The sequence below is a fragment of the Sebastes umbrosus genome, chromosome 21, assembly GCF_015220745.1.
Source record: "Sebastes umbrosus isolate fSebUmb1 chromosome 21, fSebUmb1.pri, whole genome shotgun sequence".
NCBI classification, from domain to species: Eukaryota; Metazoa; Chordata; class Actinopteri; order Perciformes; family Sebastidae; genus Sebastes; species Sebastes umbrosus.
Genome location: NC_051289.1, coordinates 10,482,364 through 10,494,440, shown reverse-complemented (window position 1 = coordinate 10,494,440; position 12,077 = coordinate 10,482,364). Strand labels below are relative to the sequence as shown.

The following is a 12,077-nucleotide window of genomic DNA, read 5'->3' as shown; positions in this document are numbered from 1 at the left end:
CTATGAAAAATGTCTACAGTAGCAAACAACAGGATAAAACAATCAATAATACACACTGCATCTGCTGCTTTCATCTGAAAATACAGAAACTAATATCTGTTGTCAATTCAGAAATAATATCCAATATCCCTATTTTACTTTATATCAAGCTTCTTATGACATTATTGTGTGTTTTCAGGAGAATCCTTGATGTTTGATGTCAGATCAAACCCCCAAAGCTCAGATGTAATTACTTGATCTTTGAGCAGCAACACACCATCCATTAAGATAACATTAACTTTATTGATCTTGGTTCATTACCGCAGCAAAGAGTGGGATAAAGACAAAGAACAACAGACAGAAAATATTGAAAATGAGAGTATTATAATAGTATGCAGCTATCTTGCTTCGACAGCATTTTGTGTGGGCATTTGAGAGTTAGTGATTAACACAGGTTACAGATTTACACATTTACAATGCAACATGTGAGCTCTGTAAACTGTACTACCTATCCACAAGAGTAGATGTTCAAAGTGTGCATTGTTGTATTTTAATAGGAGATTTCTAAACAACATACTGTGGGCAAAAATAACTATTTTATTTTGGAGAAAAATGCCTATTGGAATAATATTCAACTCCTAAATATTTGTAAAGGATCACTTGTAGCTAGATTATTACTGGACAAACAACCAGTGGTCCAGGATTTCAGCCGCACTTAAGAAATGACATGCATCAAGAAAAACAGTTCAACCATGCAAACAAAGATAATAGAAAAAAATGTATTATGCATCGGGTTGTAAAGACAGAACAATGTGTACATTTAGGTGTATTTGAATACTTTGAAGGAGCACTACAATAGAGATGTTAAGTAATATAAATGTTAAGTACCCTTGTACAGCACCCCTAGAGGCCCTGGTTATTGAATCCAGTAGGGTGGATGCAACAACATTATCGGTTTCACTATTGTACTCTTGATAGATATCACTTTTGTTGAGTGTTTTTGTTAAGTATAGCACTTTAATGAATCTCTACTACAAGAAATAAGGAGAACATCTGGTAAGCTTTACCATAGCTTTACCACAAAAATCTGAAGATCCAAAATGACATGGTTTTGCAACCCTCTTTTAAGTCTGTTCCCCCCTTTGAAAGCCCCATTTAAAATAGCCATTGAAATGAAACAATTATTTTTTACTGCTTCTTTTAAAGATTCTTAAATTAGATTTCATCTGGCTGGGGTTCAGCAGTCCCAGACAGCCAGCGAGGAACAAGTGTTGTGGAAGTTCGTCTCCGCTCAGGAATTCCAAGACCTGCTGACCCTCAGAGGTCGAGGAGGAGCAGCAGGAAGCTCTGCTCCCGTTTGACCTCGCTGACTACGACGACACCAACCAGACTCCCCCCGACACATGCTGCAGCAAAACTGCATCAACTAACAAATGAGGTCTCTACTGCAACTTTTCCACCTGAGTAAATTTGAATATGAAGTTTAAATGTTTATTAAACAAACAAATTACTCATCATGACATTTAGCTTCCAGTGCTGTAGTTATGATTTGAGTTTTCTGGTTGGTATAATCACAGTGCATACAGTATGTATGTGCACATAGAAGGTTTTTCCTTTTGTGAAATGATAGGCAATTTTGATAGTAATGCCATCTTGTGGTAAAATATATCTACTACAGTAAAACCACAGAAGCCTGAAGAACATTCATCGCATTGACTAAAAACAAAATACAGAAAGGAAGAAAATCTAAGTAAAAAATACATAAATAAATAAATTGTACACCCTGTAAAATAATCGCTGAAAGCTCTTCAAGCTGTTTTGTAAAGTACGGTAACTAAAGGGTGCGTTCCAAATCGCATACTTCTTCTTTTTACTTTTAGTACATACTGCAGCTGTGTAGTGTTGCATGCAGTATGCATAACATTGCGCCTTTAGTACCTACTGTGCGTTCCAATACCCATACTACCATGCTATTTAGTATGCCACAAAAAGATTTAGTATGTCCCAATACATAGTATGTCAAATGCAGTATGCCAAAAAATACCAGGATGTTCTACTACATCCGGTCGCATTTTGCAGTATGCAAGCCAGCATGCTTTTCTGGCTATTCTGACCCACAATCCTCTGCACAGCAGATATATGAGCAAGAGGGTCAAAGTTCAAGGTGCAATGTTATGAGGAAGTAGTTTGTCCCAATTGTATGCATACTGCATGCAACAGTACCAACTTTGTAAGGGCAACTGCAGTACGTAATAGAAGTAAAAAGAAAAAGTATGCGATTTGGAACGTAGGCCCTTTCACTGCCATTTCACATCCATCCACCAGATGCCCTTGGACTTTCCCTCCTTTCCCTGTCACCTGACTGCCGCGCCCATCTACACACCTGATCCTCATCAGCCCTGCAGTCACCTGACCCTCCCTACCCATCTGCTCAGCTGCATCCCTGCATTTGAGGTACTTTTCATTTGAGGTATTTCCATTCTTTGAAACATAATGCTCTAGATTTCAGATGGGAATTGATTTTTTTTTATCTCCACTACAAGATTGCTGTAGTTACTAGTAAACCCATAGAGTAAATATAGAAAAATTAGGGCTGTCACAGTTAGGTTTGTAGGTTGTATCGGGCTCAGTTTTAAAGCCAGAGTGAAGATACTGGTATCACATTAAACTACAAAACCTAAGGACTATATTGGTACCAACCATGTCATGATAGCTTGTCGCAAAGGAGGCTAAATAATGCTCCAAACATATGCAACATTTGGTGAGGAAAAACTGGAATGGCCAAAGGGGTCCCTTGACCTCTGACCTCAAGATATGTGAATGAAAATGGGCTCTATGGGTACCCATGAGTCTCCCCTTTACAGACATGCCCACTTTATGATAATCACATGCAGTTTGGGGCAAGTCATAGTCAAGTCAGCACACTGACACACTGACAGCTGTTGTTGCCTGTTGGGCTTGAGTTTGCCATGTTATGATTTGAGCATATTTTTTATGCTAAATGCAGTACCTGTGAGGTTTTCTGGACAATATCTGTCATTGTTTTGTGTTGTTAATTGATTTCCAGTAATAAATATATACATACATTTGAACACAGCAAGCATATTTGCCCACTCCCATGAAAAGAGTATTAAATACTTGGCAAATCTCCCTTTAAGATACATTTTGAACAGATAAAAAATAGGACTTTAATTTACGATAAATCAGGATTAACTATAGACAATCAGGCAATTAATCATGATTAAATATTTTAAACGTTTAACAGCCCTAAAAAAAAATTGATCAGAGCTAATGCTACCACAACCAGCCACAACATTTAAAAGAGCCTTTGTGCTTAATAACTAATTTTACTTTTACAACATTCACACATTTATTTAGCTACAAGCTTCTCCTCCTAATGGAGTATTTTTACACTGTTGTATTTCTATTTTTACTCAATCTGAACACATCTTTGTAGTATCCTTTATCTGGGTTTCCCTCTCTTTCACACACTTGTAAAATGCAGCAGAGGTTTGAGACAATGGAAGCTTTTGTCGGCACGCACAATTCATATTCACTCTCTTTAGTCTTGCTTTCTGTTAATCAGTCCTCAGACAAAGAGAGAGCAACAACAGCAGCAGCAGCAGCACACACCCCTGGGGCAAAAAAATGAGAGATTCAGCCTGGCTGTCTCTCCCCCCCCAACCCCTCCTCTCCTCTGCCCCTCCTCTGACTACAACCCTCATCCCTCCCTTCAAAACCCACTCCTGTCTCTGTCTCAAAGGCACTGGAGAGATGAAAGGGAATATGCAATGCGCCCGCCTTTGACTGTGAACTGTGCGGTGTTATTAGGGGAAGTTTACTGGCCCTGTCTGCGTTATAAACACACTTGCTTTACGCCAGCCAGCTGTTTTTAGAGGGTGGATCCCTGGCTGGTTGGAAGGAGACTTAAATACCTGCAGATTACACTCCATGAATACACTCATAGACACATCTGCCTGTGTTTGAGTGAGTAAAAACAACTCACATTGTTCATGTGTAAGTTATACGGTAGTCCAGCAGGGGGAGGTAGAGACCACTAAGACGCAACGCTCTGTATTGTCTTTTCCCCTTTTGGGGTTATGTGGGGACTTTACAGTGGGGCTATTCAAGGCCAAACTAGGTTATTTAAGTGCACCAAAATAACCCAGAATGCACAGCAGTGAGAGCAGACAGTTGAAGATAAGGTCGACACTGTTTAATAAATGTTTGGCTCTTACATAAGCAGTGAAAATCAATTTATATGCAGTCTGTCTCATCATGTATCAGAGGGATATTCTGCTATCATACGGCGTTGTTACCTCATATAACCCTGCTGCAGTCATTTCTTTTTCTTCCTGTCTGCATCACAGAAATGCCAATCTGATGTCTGCAGTGCTTCACGGAGCGTGTGATACCGGTTGGATGGCCTGTTGGATATGAGTGACAGACACACACCACGCACCTCACACGACCGGCAGTCATGAGTTCGCCTGAAGATGCATAACACGCATGCATCATGACACAGAGGCCAGGCACAGTGTTTGTGACTCAGCAGTGTGTGTGTGTGATTCATGCTGCTACTAGTGATACTGCCCAACATGTAATTGAGGTAATCTGGTTCATTCAGAGCCTTTCGAGAATAAACATTACTCGTCATTTGTGAAAACATGTTTTTTAATTCCAAATGTTTATTTAAGCTGTTAATAATAGACTTCTCTCAACCGCATCTGGTGTAGTTTTGCTTGTCTAATAATCACACACTGCGAAACTAATTCTTCAAATAATTTTTGGCACATGACAGAATATCTTATTTATTCATCAGTCGTCTCTTGGCCAGCTTACTTTGATGCCAAGATGAAGCCCAATTAGTTAGAAATGTCCCATCTGTAGTCTAGATCTTTTAGAATCAGACCACCATTGAAGAAGAAACATAGCTATATAAATATATATATAAATATATATATATATATAGAGGAAGCATACTTAACTTTCCCTCACTATTAATTTGCACTCTTAATGGTTTCACTTTAATTCCTGTCGACAGTTTTTACATTTTAGAAAAGAAGTGTCAGGCCAACACGTAAAAACATATTTTCCTTTCTCACGCCACAAAGACCTACTCATATTTCCCTCAGTCTACTGTACGTACAACTACTGACTGCCAGTGTTGTGTTGAATACTGTTTCCCCGTCGATATGTGTTTCCCCGTACCTAAACCTGAACCAATGATAAGAGGTCAAGGGACCCCTTTGAAAATGGCCATGCCATACTTAAGTATACTTTTGTTAAGTATATCTCTGATAAGTACATAATAAGTCAACTGAAAGCATACTCTCTTATTTTAAGTTTATAAGAAGTATACTAGCACACTCGACTAAACTTCATTTTGGTAAGACTATTGAATGTTTGAGGCGAGAACTTTGTAATATTAATGTCTGTGTCAGCAGAGAAGACAGAATAATATCAGCTCAGGATAGATTTCAGATCCTCACATATTTGTGAATCTGGTCGCTACTGGCTAGTTCTTCATTCTTACCCGAGCAGAGAAAAAAGTGAGGAGGAGGAGGAGACGAGGAGGAATGAAAGGCGCAAGATGAAGGTGTATATATTTATCCTTTAGCTGAGTCACAAATCAGAGAAACAACTGGAGAGGAGCCAAGGCTCGAAAGGAATCACAAAGCCTTACTTTATGCAAGAAGAAGCCCCAAAAAACTGATCTGTGGTTGCTGAGCTTACAGAGCTTAAGATTTTAGTCATTTAATTGATAAGAAAAGAGCTATAAAAAGCTTCTTAGATCACCAAAATAACAGGCAGTGGTAGGAGTCGACACAAACGGTGATGATATTCGCATGTCCACAGAGAGGGAATACAAGATAAACACGCTTTTGTTCTGTTGTCAGAGAGACTAGCTTGTTTGGCTGTTTTTGTTGCCCATAATTGATTGTAATTAGGTGTAGCAGTTCACCCAGGCTGCATCATGTTTTGGAGGAAAACAGAGCAAAAACTAAAGCTGAGTTTGACCAAAGTATTTCTCACTTCATTTGTGTTCAGTGCCCGATGGAAGGCTCTAAGTGGGAATCTATGTGTCATTAGGAAAGTGTATTCTTTCCAGCACTGGAACACACTGTTAGCTTCTCCCAACACATGGCTATGATTTGTTGAAACACTCCCTCTTTTCCGAGGGAGAACATGAGCGTGCAGCACTACATTGTATGTGTGTTCGCTGTCCCTTTGCCCTGCTTGTTTCTCTGCAGGTGTGTGTTGTGCCTGAGGGGCAACGTGCTCCGGTACAGCTGAGTGGGAGTGCCTGTGACCTAACCCGTCCCCTCTCTGTCCATACGAAGCAGGGCAAGCCCCGCCTCCTCCCACTGTGTGACCATGCACAAAGCATCGGCGAGCCCATGTGTTTGTGTGTCAGCGAGAGTGCACGTTTCACACGTGTGACCACCGTGGAGGCGGCCGGGCCTCTAAGCTGCTTTCCGAGGCTTTGGGAGGGCAGCCGCTCGCTCGCTCCCTCGCTCACTCACTCACTGGCTACTCAAAGGGCTGTGTTTGCTACATGCCTGGAGGGGGTGACGGCATAGCTGAGCACTGGAGCATGGCGCCCGGGGTTTCACATAACAATGCTGGGTCAGGGGCGGCCCACAGAGGCACTGTACACGGTCACAAACACAGCCCTTGTTCAACAGTCAATGAAAGTGTTAATCTGTCAATGGAACTCAAAGTATTTATCTCTCCTTTGCTAAGAGCTGCTTTTTATTGATGAGGAATATCTTTGTAAGTGCACGCAATTAATTTCATGTATTTACATTAGGGCTGTCAATTGATTAAAATCCTGATTAATCACACATTGTTTATCTGTTCAAAATGCACCTTAAAGGGAGATTTGTTAAGTATTTAATACTCTTATCAACATAGGAGTGGACAAATATACTTGCTTTATGCAAACGTATGTATATATTTATTATTGGAAATTAATTAACAACACAAAACAATGACAGATATTGTCCAGAAACCCTCACAGTTACTGTATCTAGCATAAAAAATATGCTCAAATCATAACATGGCAAACTGCAGCCCGACGGGCAACAACAGCTGTCAGTGTGATGACTTGACTATGACTTGCCCCAAAACTGCATGTGATTATCATAAAGTGGGCATGTCTGTAAAGGGGAGACTCGTGGGTTCCCATAGAACCCATTTTCATTCACATATCTTGAGGTCAGAGGTCAAGGGACCCCTTTGAAAATGACCATGCCAGTTTTTCTTCACCAAAATGTAGCATAAGTTAGGGGCGTTATTTAGCCTCCTTCTCAACAAGTTAGTATGACATGGTTCCATTCATTAGGTTTACTAGTTTCATATGATGCCATTATCTTCACTCTAGCTTTAAAACTGAGCCCGCTACAACCTAAAAAACTGCAAGTTGCGTTAATGCATTAATGAAATTTGTGGCGTTAAAATTAATTTGTGTTAACGCATTATTATCACGTTAACTTTGACAGCCCTAGTTTACATATATGTAAATACTCTTCTTTGTCGCATTTCATGCTCACATGTGATATAGAGTGAGTGCACGGGAAAGCAGGTTAAACTCTGCACTGACACAGTTTCTCAACTTACTTTCGTCGAGGATGATTAATTGCGGTGCAGATGCACTGTAGGGAACAAAAAGGAAGCGCACACACACACACATTCAGTGTACCCGCCTGTGGAGAGTGTGTCCTGCAGGACTTAATGTTCGCTGCTGTTGATATCACACACACGCACACTCACACTCACACTCTCCCCTCCCTCTAGATCCAGTCCATGTCGAGAGCTGGAATATCAGGTTTCCTGTCTTTGTGCAGAGTTTGTACTCACAGCTTCACCTTTGTTCCTCCTCTGTCAGCACACAGCAGTAACTGCATCTGCTGCTCTCTGAGGATACACCAGCCAAAACCACTGGCAAACTCTGTCACCAGTGGATTTAGGGTTGCCAGGAGATAATTATCACAGGGAGTTAAAACAGCTTTTGTATGCATTTTGCATAATTAGTGGCATAGGAGCAACAATGAATCCTAAAAGTGTTTTTAACGAGATTTTCTTGCTGGCCAGTTTGTGCTTTGTGTGTGTGGTTCATTCATGGTTTCATACTGCGAATATGTACGACTGTTGTTTCTACGCATTCCCCCTCTGCTGTGGAACCCTAGATGACCCTGCTGTGGCGCCAGTAGAGGCTGGGCACTGTGAAGGAGGAAGAGAGGAGGAGGAAAGAGGAGGAGGGAGCGAAGTGAAGCATATGAGGATATTAGAGTAAATCTATGAAGCTGGAGAACAAGCACATAATACCGCAGCGTGGTCACATGCAACTCGAGAGAGGGGAAAAGAGGGTGTTTCCTCCTAGTTTCTGAAGAATGAATTGCTCCCGTGTGTGCATGCTCTCCTTTATCTAATAAGCCAGTCCTGAAGTTGCTTAATGCGTGCGAGTAATCAGCTGCACCAGAGAGAGGCCTGTGGTTTGACTGTGTGGACCAGTGGAGCCACTGCCTTGTTTGAAATGTGATCCCATATGTGAGACGTCACACCAGCGCAGCTCCTGGAATGTCCTGCGTAGAGACAGAACAAACTCTGCACTGAGGCCAACTGTAATCTCTTATCTGTGGCTGTGACACTTTGTACCGCAATACCGTCAAATACGCACATTATATCTGCACCGTTTATCTGAGAGAAGCCACAATATTGGCATATTCATAGGAGGAGAGAACTTGCTACAATGCACATTTAAAAAACAAATATGCCTTGTGGTTTTGTGAAGACATCATACATGTGTCTTTCAATGGGAACTCCAAGTGCTGATTTATCTCGGTTTTAGGGTGTGGAGTTGTGGGCATTTAGCAGACCAGAAAGGTCTAATGAAAAGATGGTGTTGTGATGCATTTTGGGAAGCGTAGGATCAAGTGTTTCTGGAGCTGGACTTCAGTATATCAGGGAATAAAAGTCAGGATATCTTGGATTTTTGTTGCACCTAGTTTTACCTATTTTACCTATTAAATTAATCCCCAACTATTTTGATAATCGATTAATCGGTTTGAGTAATTTTTTAAGAAAAAAAAGTCAACATTTTCAGATTTTCTTGACGTCATCTTGGACTTTGGGAAACACTGATTGACATTTTTCACCATTTTCTGACATTTTATAGACCAAACAACTAATCGATTAATCAAAAAAATAATCGACAAATTAATCAAAAATGAAAATAATCATTAGCAACCAAGCAATATTAAAGTGCTAAAGTGCGAGTTAGTATATCAACAAACCATTTGTTTAGTGAAAAACTCATTACAATATTTTAAACAGCTTTTAAACTCATATCACATACAGAAGTGGATAAAATAAAAGGACTATACTGCAGTATCAATACCACAAACTACAGCTTTGCCATAACCATAGAGTTGAATCAACACCTTTAAACAGTTTCAATGAAAACTGAATATTAAAGGCTTCAATACGTGTTGCTTTTTACTCTGTTACAGGCATTCTGAAACTTTTTGGGGCCAGGGACCACTTACAACGGAGAACATTTTCCAAAGACCCCCTCTTAATCGTAACATCAATTAAGCATATGCACACTACCATTTGTACTCTTAGATGTCACTGGAACTATTGGTAGTCTAAAACTTTTCAACCTAAATACTTCAGACCGGTTTCATCGTGAAAAAACACATTTCAATTTGATTCATGTTTATACTAGGGCTGTCAAAATAATGCTCAAAACTTACGCTAAATTTTGGCGAGGAAAAACTGGCATGGCCATTTTCAAAGTGGTCCCTTGACCTCTGACCTCAAGATATGTGAATGAAAATGGGTTATATGGGTACCCACGAGTCTCCCCTTTACAGACATGCCCACTTTATGATAATCACATGCAGTTTTGGTCAAGTCAGCACACTGACACACTGACAGCTGTTGTTGCCTGTTGGGCTTGAGTGTTATGATTAGAGCATATTTTTCTATGCTAAATGCAGTACCTGTGAGGGTTTCTGGACAATATTTGTCATTGTTTTGTGTTGTTAATTGATTTCCATTAATAAATATATACATATATTTGCATATAGCCAGCATATTTGCCCACTCCTATGTTGATAAATACTTGACAATTCTCCCTTTAAGGTACATTTTGAACAGATAAAAAATGTGCAATTAATCATGATTAAATATTTTAATTGATTGACAGCCCAATAGTTTTTACCACTTATTTACTTTTTCAAATTTAAGTTTTTTGTTTTTTTTAAAAGAGGGTCATTTTATTCAGCGTGCATTTGTACTCAACTTGACAGCATTTATAGCCTATATTTCCAGTGACTGATCTTAAAAGCTTTTAGAAAATAAACAGTTGCAAGACTGGCACAGTCCTAATAAATCCAGACATTTAAACTCACCAGTGGAAAACTGACTTTCATTAAGTGCTTCAACTTAAAAATAATGAATTTATTGTTGTGTGTCACAAACATATCAGAGTTTCCGAAGCTAAAGTGGGTGGGAGTAATGGACACAATGTGCTTGTTTTATTGGCACAAATGGTCCCCATGCACTTTTTAATGACAGTCCAATTATGTAATCTGTAGCAAATTATTTCACAGACCCCTGACAGAGTGACACGGACCCCACTTTGAGAATCACTGCTCTATTGGCTTCTATTACATTCAAAACATGTTCCTGTTATGTTGTCCATCCACTGTCACTAGGAGCTGTTTTGGTTATACCGACCCTCTCCACTGGAGGCAGTGTTCTGCAGGCAGTCGGCACACAGGCCTTGTTCATGAAGGGCAGGATGCTGCTGTAGACACATGATGCAATCATGTTGAATATCGTCACACTGTTGCAGCACTGACTCTCCTTTGATATGCATTTGTTGTGCATGTTTTGAGTGATCGAGGGCATGGTCCTGTGTGACTGTAAAGGAGAGGAGAGTGTTTCTTACACAAAGAGGAATGATGGGAGAAAACGTGCGGAGAGTTTGAGCTGAGCTACATTTTCTTTGTTGTATCTGACCTCGGGTTATTTGGTTGCACATGTGACGCTTTACAACTGCACATGCCTAGTCCTCCCCTGTTACACAAGGCTTTCACTGTATATGTGCATGTGTGAGTTGTGAAAGCCGGCGGAGTGTGCACATGACCAGCTCAGAAATGAATTACTGTAGCTATAAAAGACACTCCCATAGAAATCAGTATTATTTGCACATCTGCGTCTGCTGCACAGACTGGTTAAAAATCCTCTTTACATATTAATCAACTCATTTTATGTGGGATTATTGCATTTATACTCAGTGCGTCGCCTCTGCTTAACCCTCGTGGTTGCTCTCCTGATTTATTTTTCAAGCTGTATCTGCAGATCTGCACTTTCTCAAGGCTGATTAGCAACATGCAGCGGGGGATATTAGCCTTCTGTAATGTAATTCATGTGCTGCAGGATCCAGCTAAGATCTATGACCTGTTGTTTGCTCTTATGATCAACATGATAGGCCCGATTGCGTAATAGAGACTTTGTTCGTCGCGCCGTGGCTCCAGGAGACAGTTAGGTAGTCAGGGTGAAAAGGTAGTGTGACTCAGATCACGTCCTCCTTGAGCTGAAGTCAACTGTGTGCACACATTGTGGAGAGACGTCAGAGGAGTGAGACATAAAGAGGTCTTTTGTTGGGAGCTTCAGTCTGCAGAGGGAGGCTGGGAGGAAAGATGACAGCCTGCTGAGCTGTGTCTGTACGTACCCCTCTCTCCACACACCTCCGCACCACACTCCCCCTTCCGAGGCACGACTCTGGTCACCGTGGATATTAATACACTGCTCTGCCACTGAGTGTGCTCAGCACAGGAGTGAAAATATCTGACAGGCACTATTTATAGACCCTGCAGGCGGACAGGCGGAATCCACGGCAACACGATCCAGCCTGTTCTGGAGTCGTGTTCCACAGAAACCGCCTCGGCGGAAGGGAGCTGCAAAAGCCCGGGGGCCGGCAGCACAACTTGGCCGTGGCGGGAAAAAGAGGTTTTTTTTTATAGAGCGCCGGTGGCGGTCATGGGTGGGGAATATACTGTACAGATGAAAGAGACACACAC

The 12,077-nt window shown here is 40.9% G+C and overlaps 1 long non-coding RNA gene across 1 annotated transcript; it reads left to right on the top strand.

Moving 5' to 3' along the window:
- Positions 1 to 2,300: 2,300 nt before the first annotated feature.
- LOC119480554 lies at positions 2,301 to 4,645 on the top strand. Its single transcript, XR_005204951.1, has 2 exons — positions 2,301 to 2,449; positions 4,350 to 4,645. It is a non-coding gene; the product is annotated as an uncharacterized LOC119480554 (long non-coding RNA).
- Positions 4,646 to 12,077: the final 7,432 nt, after the last annotated feature.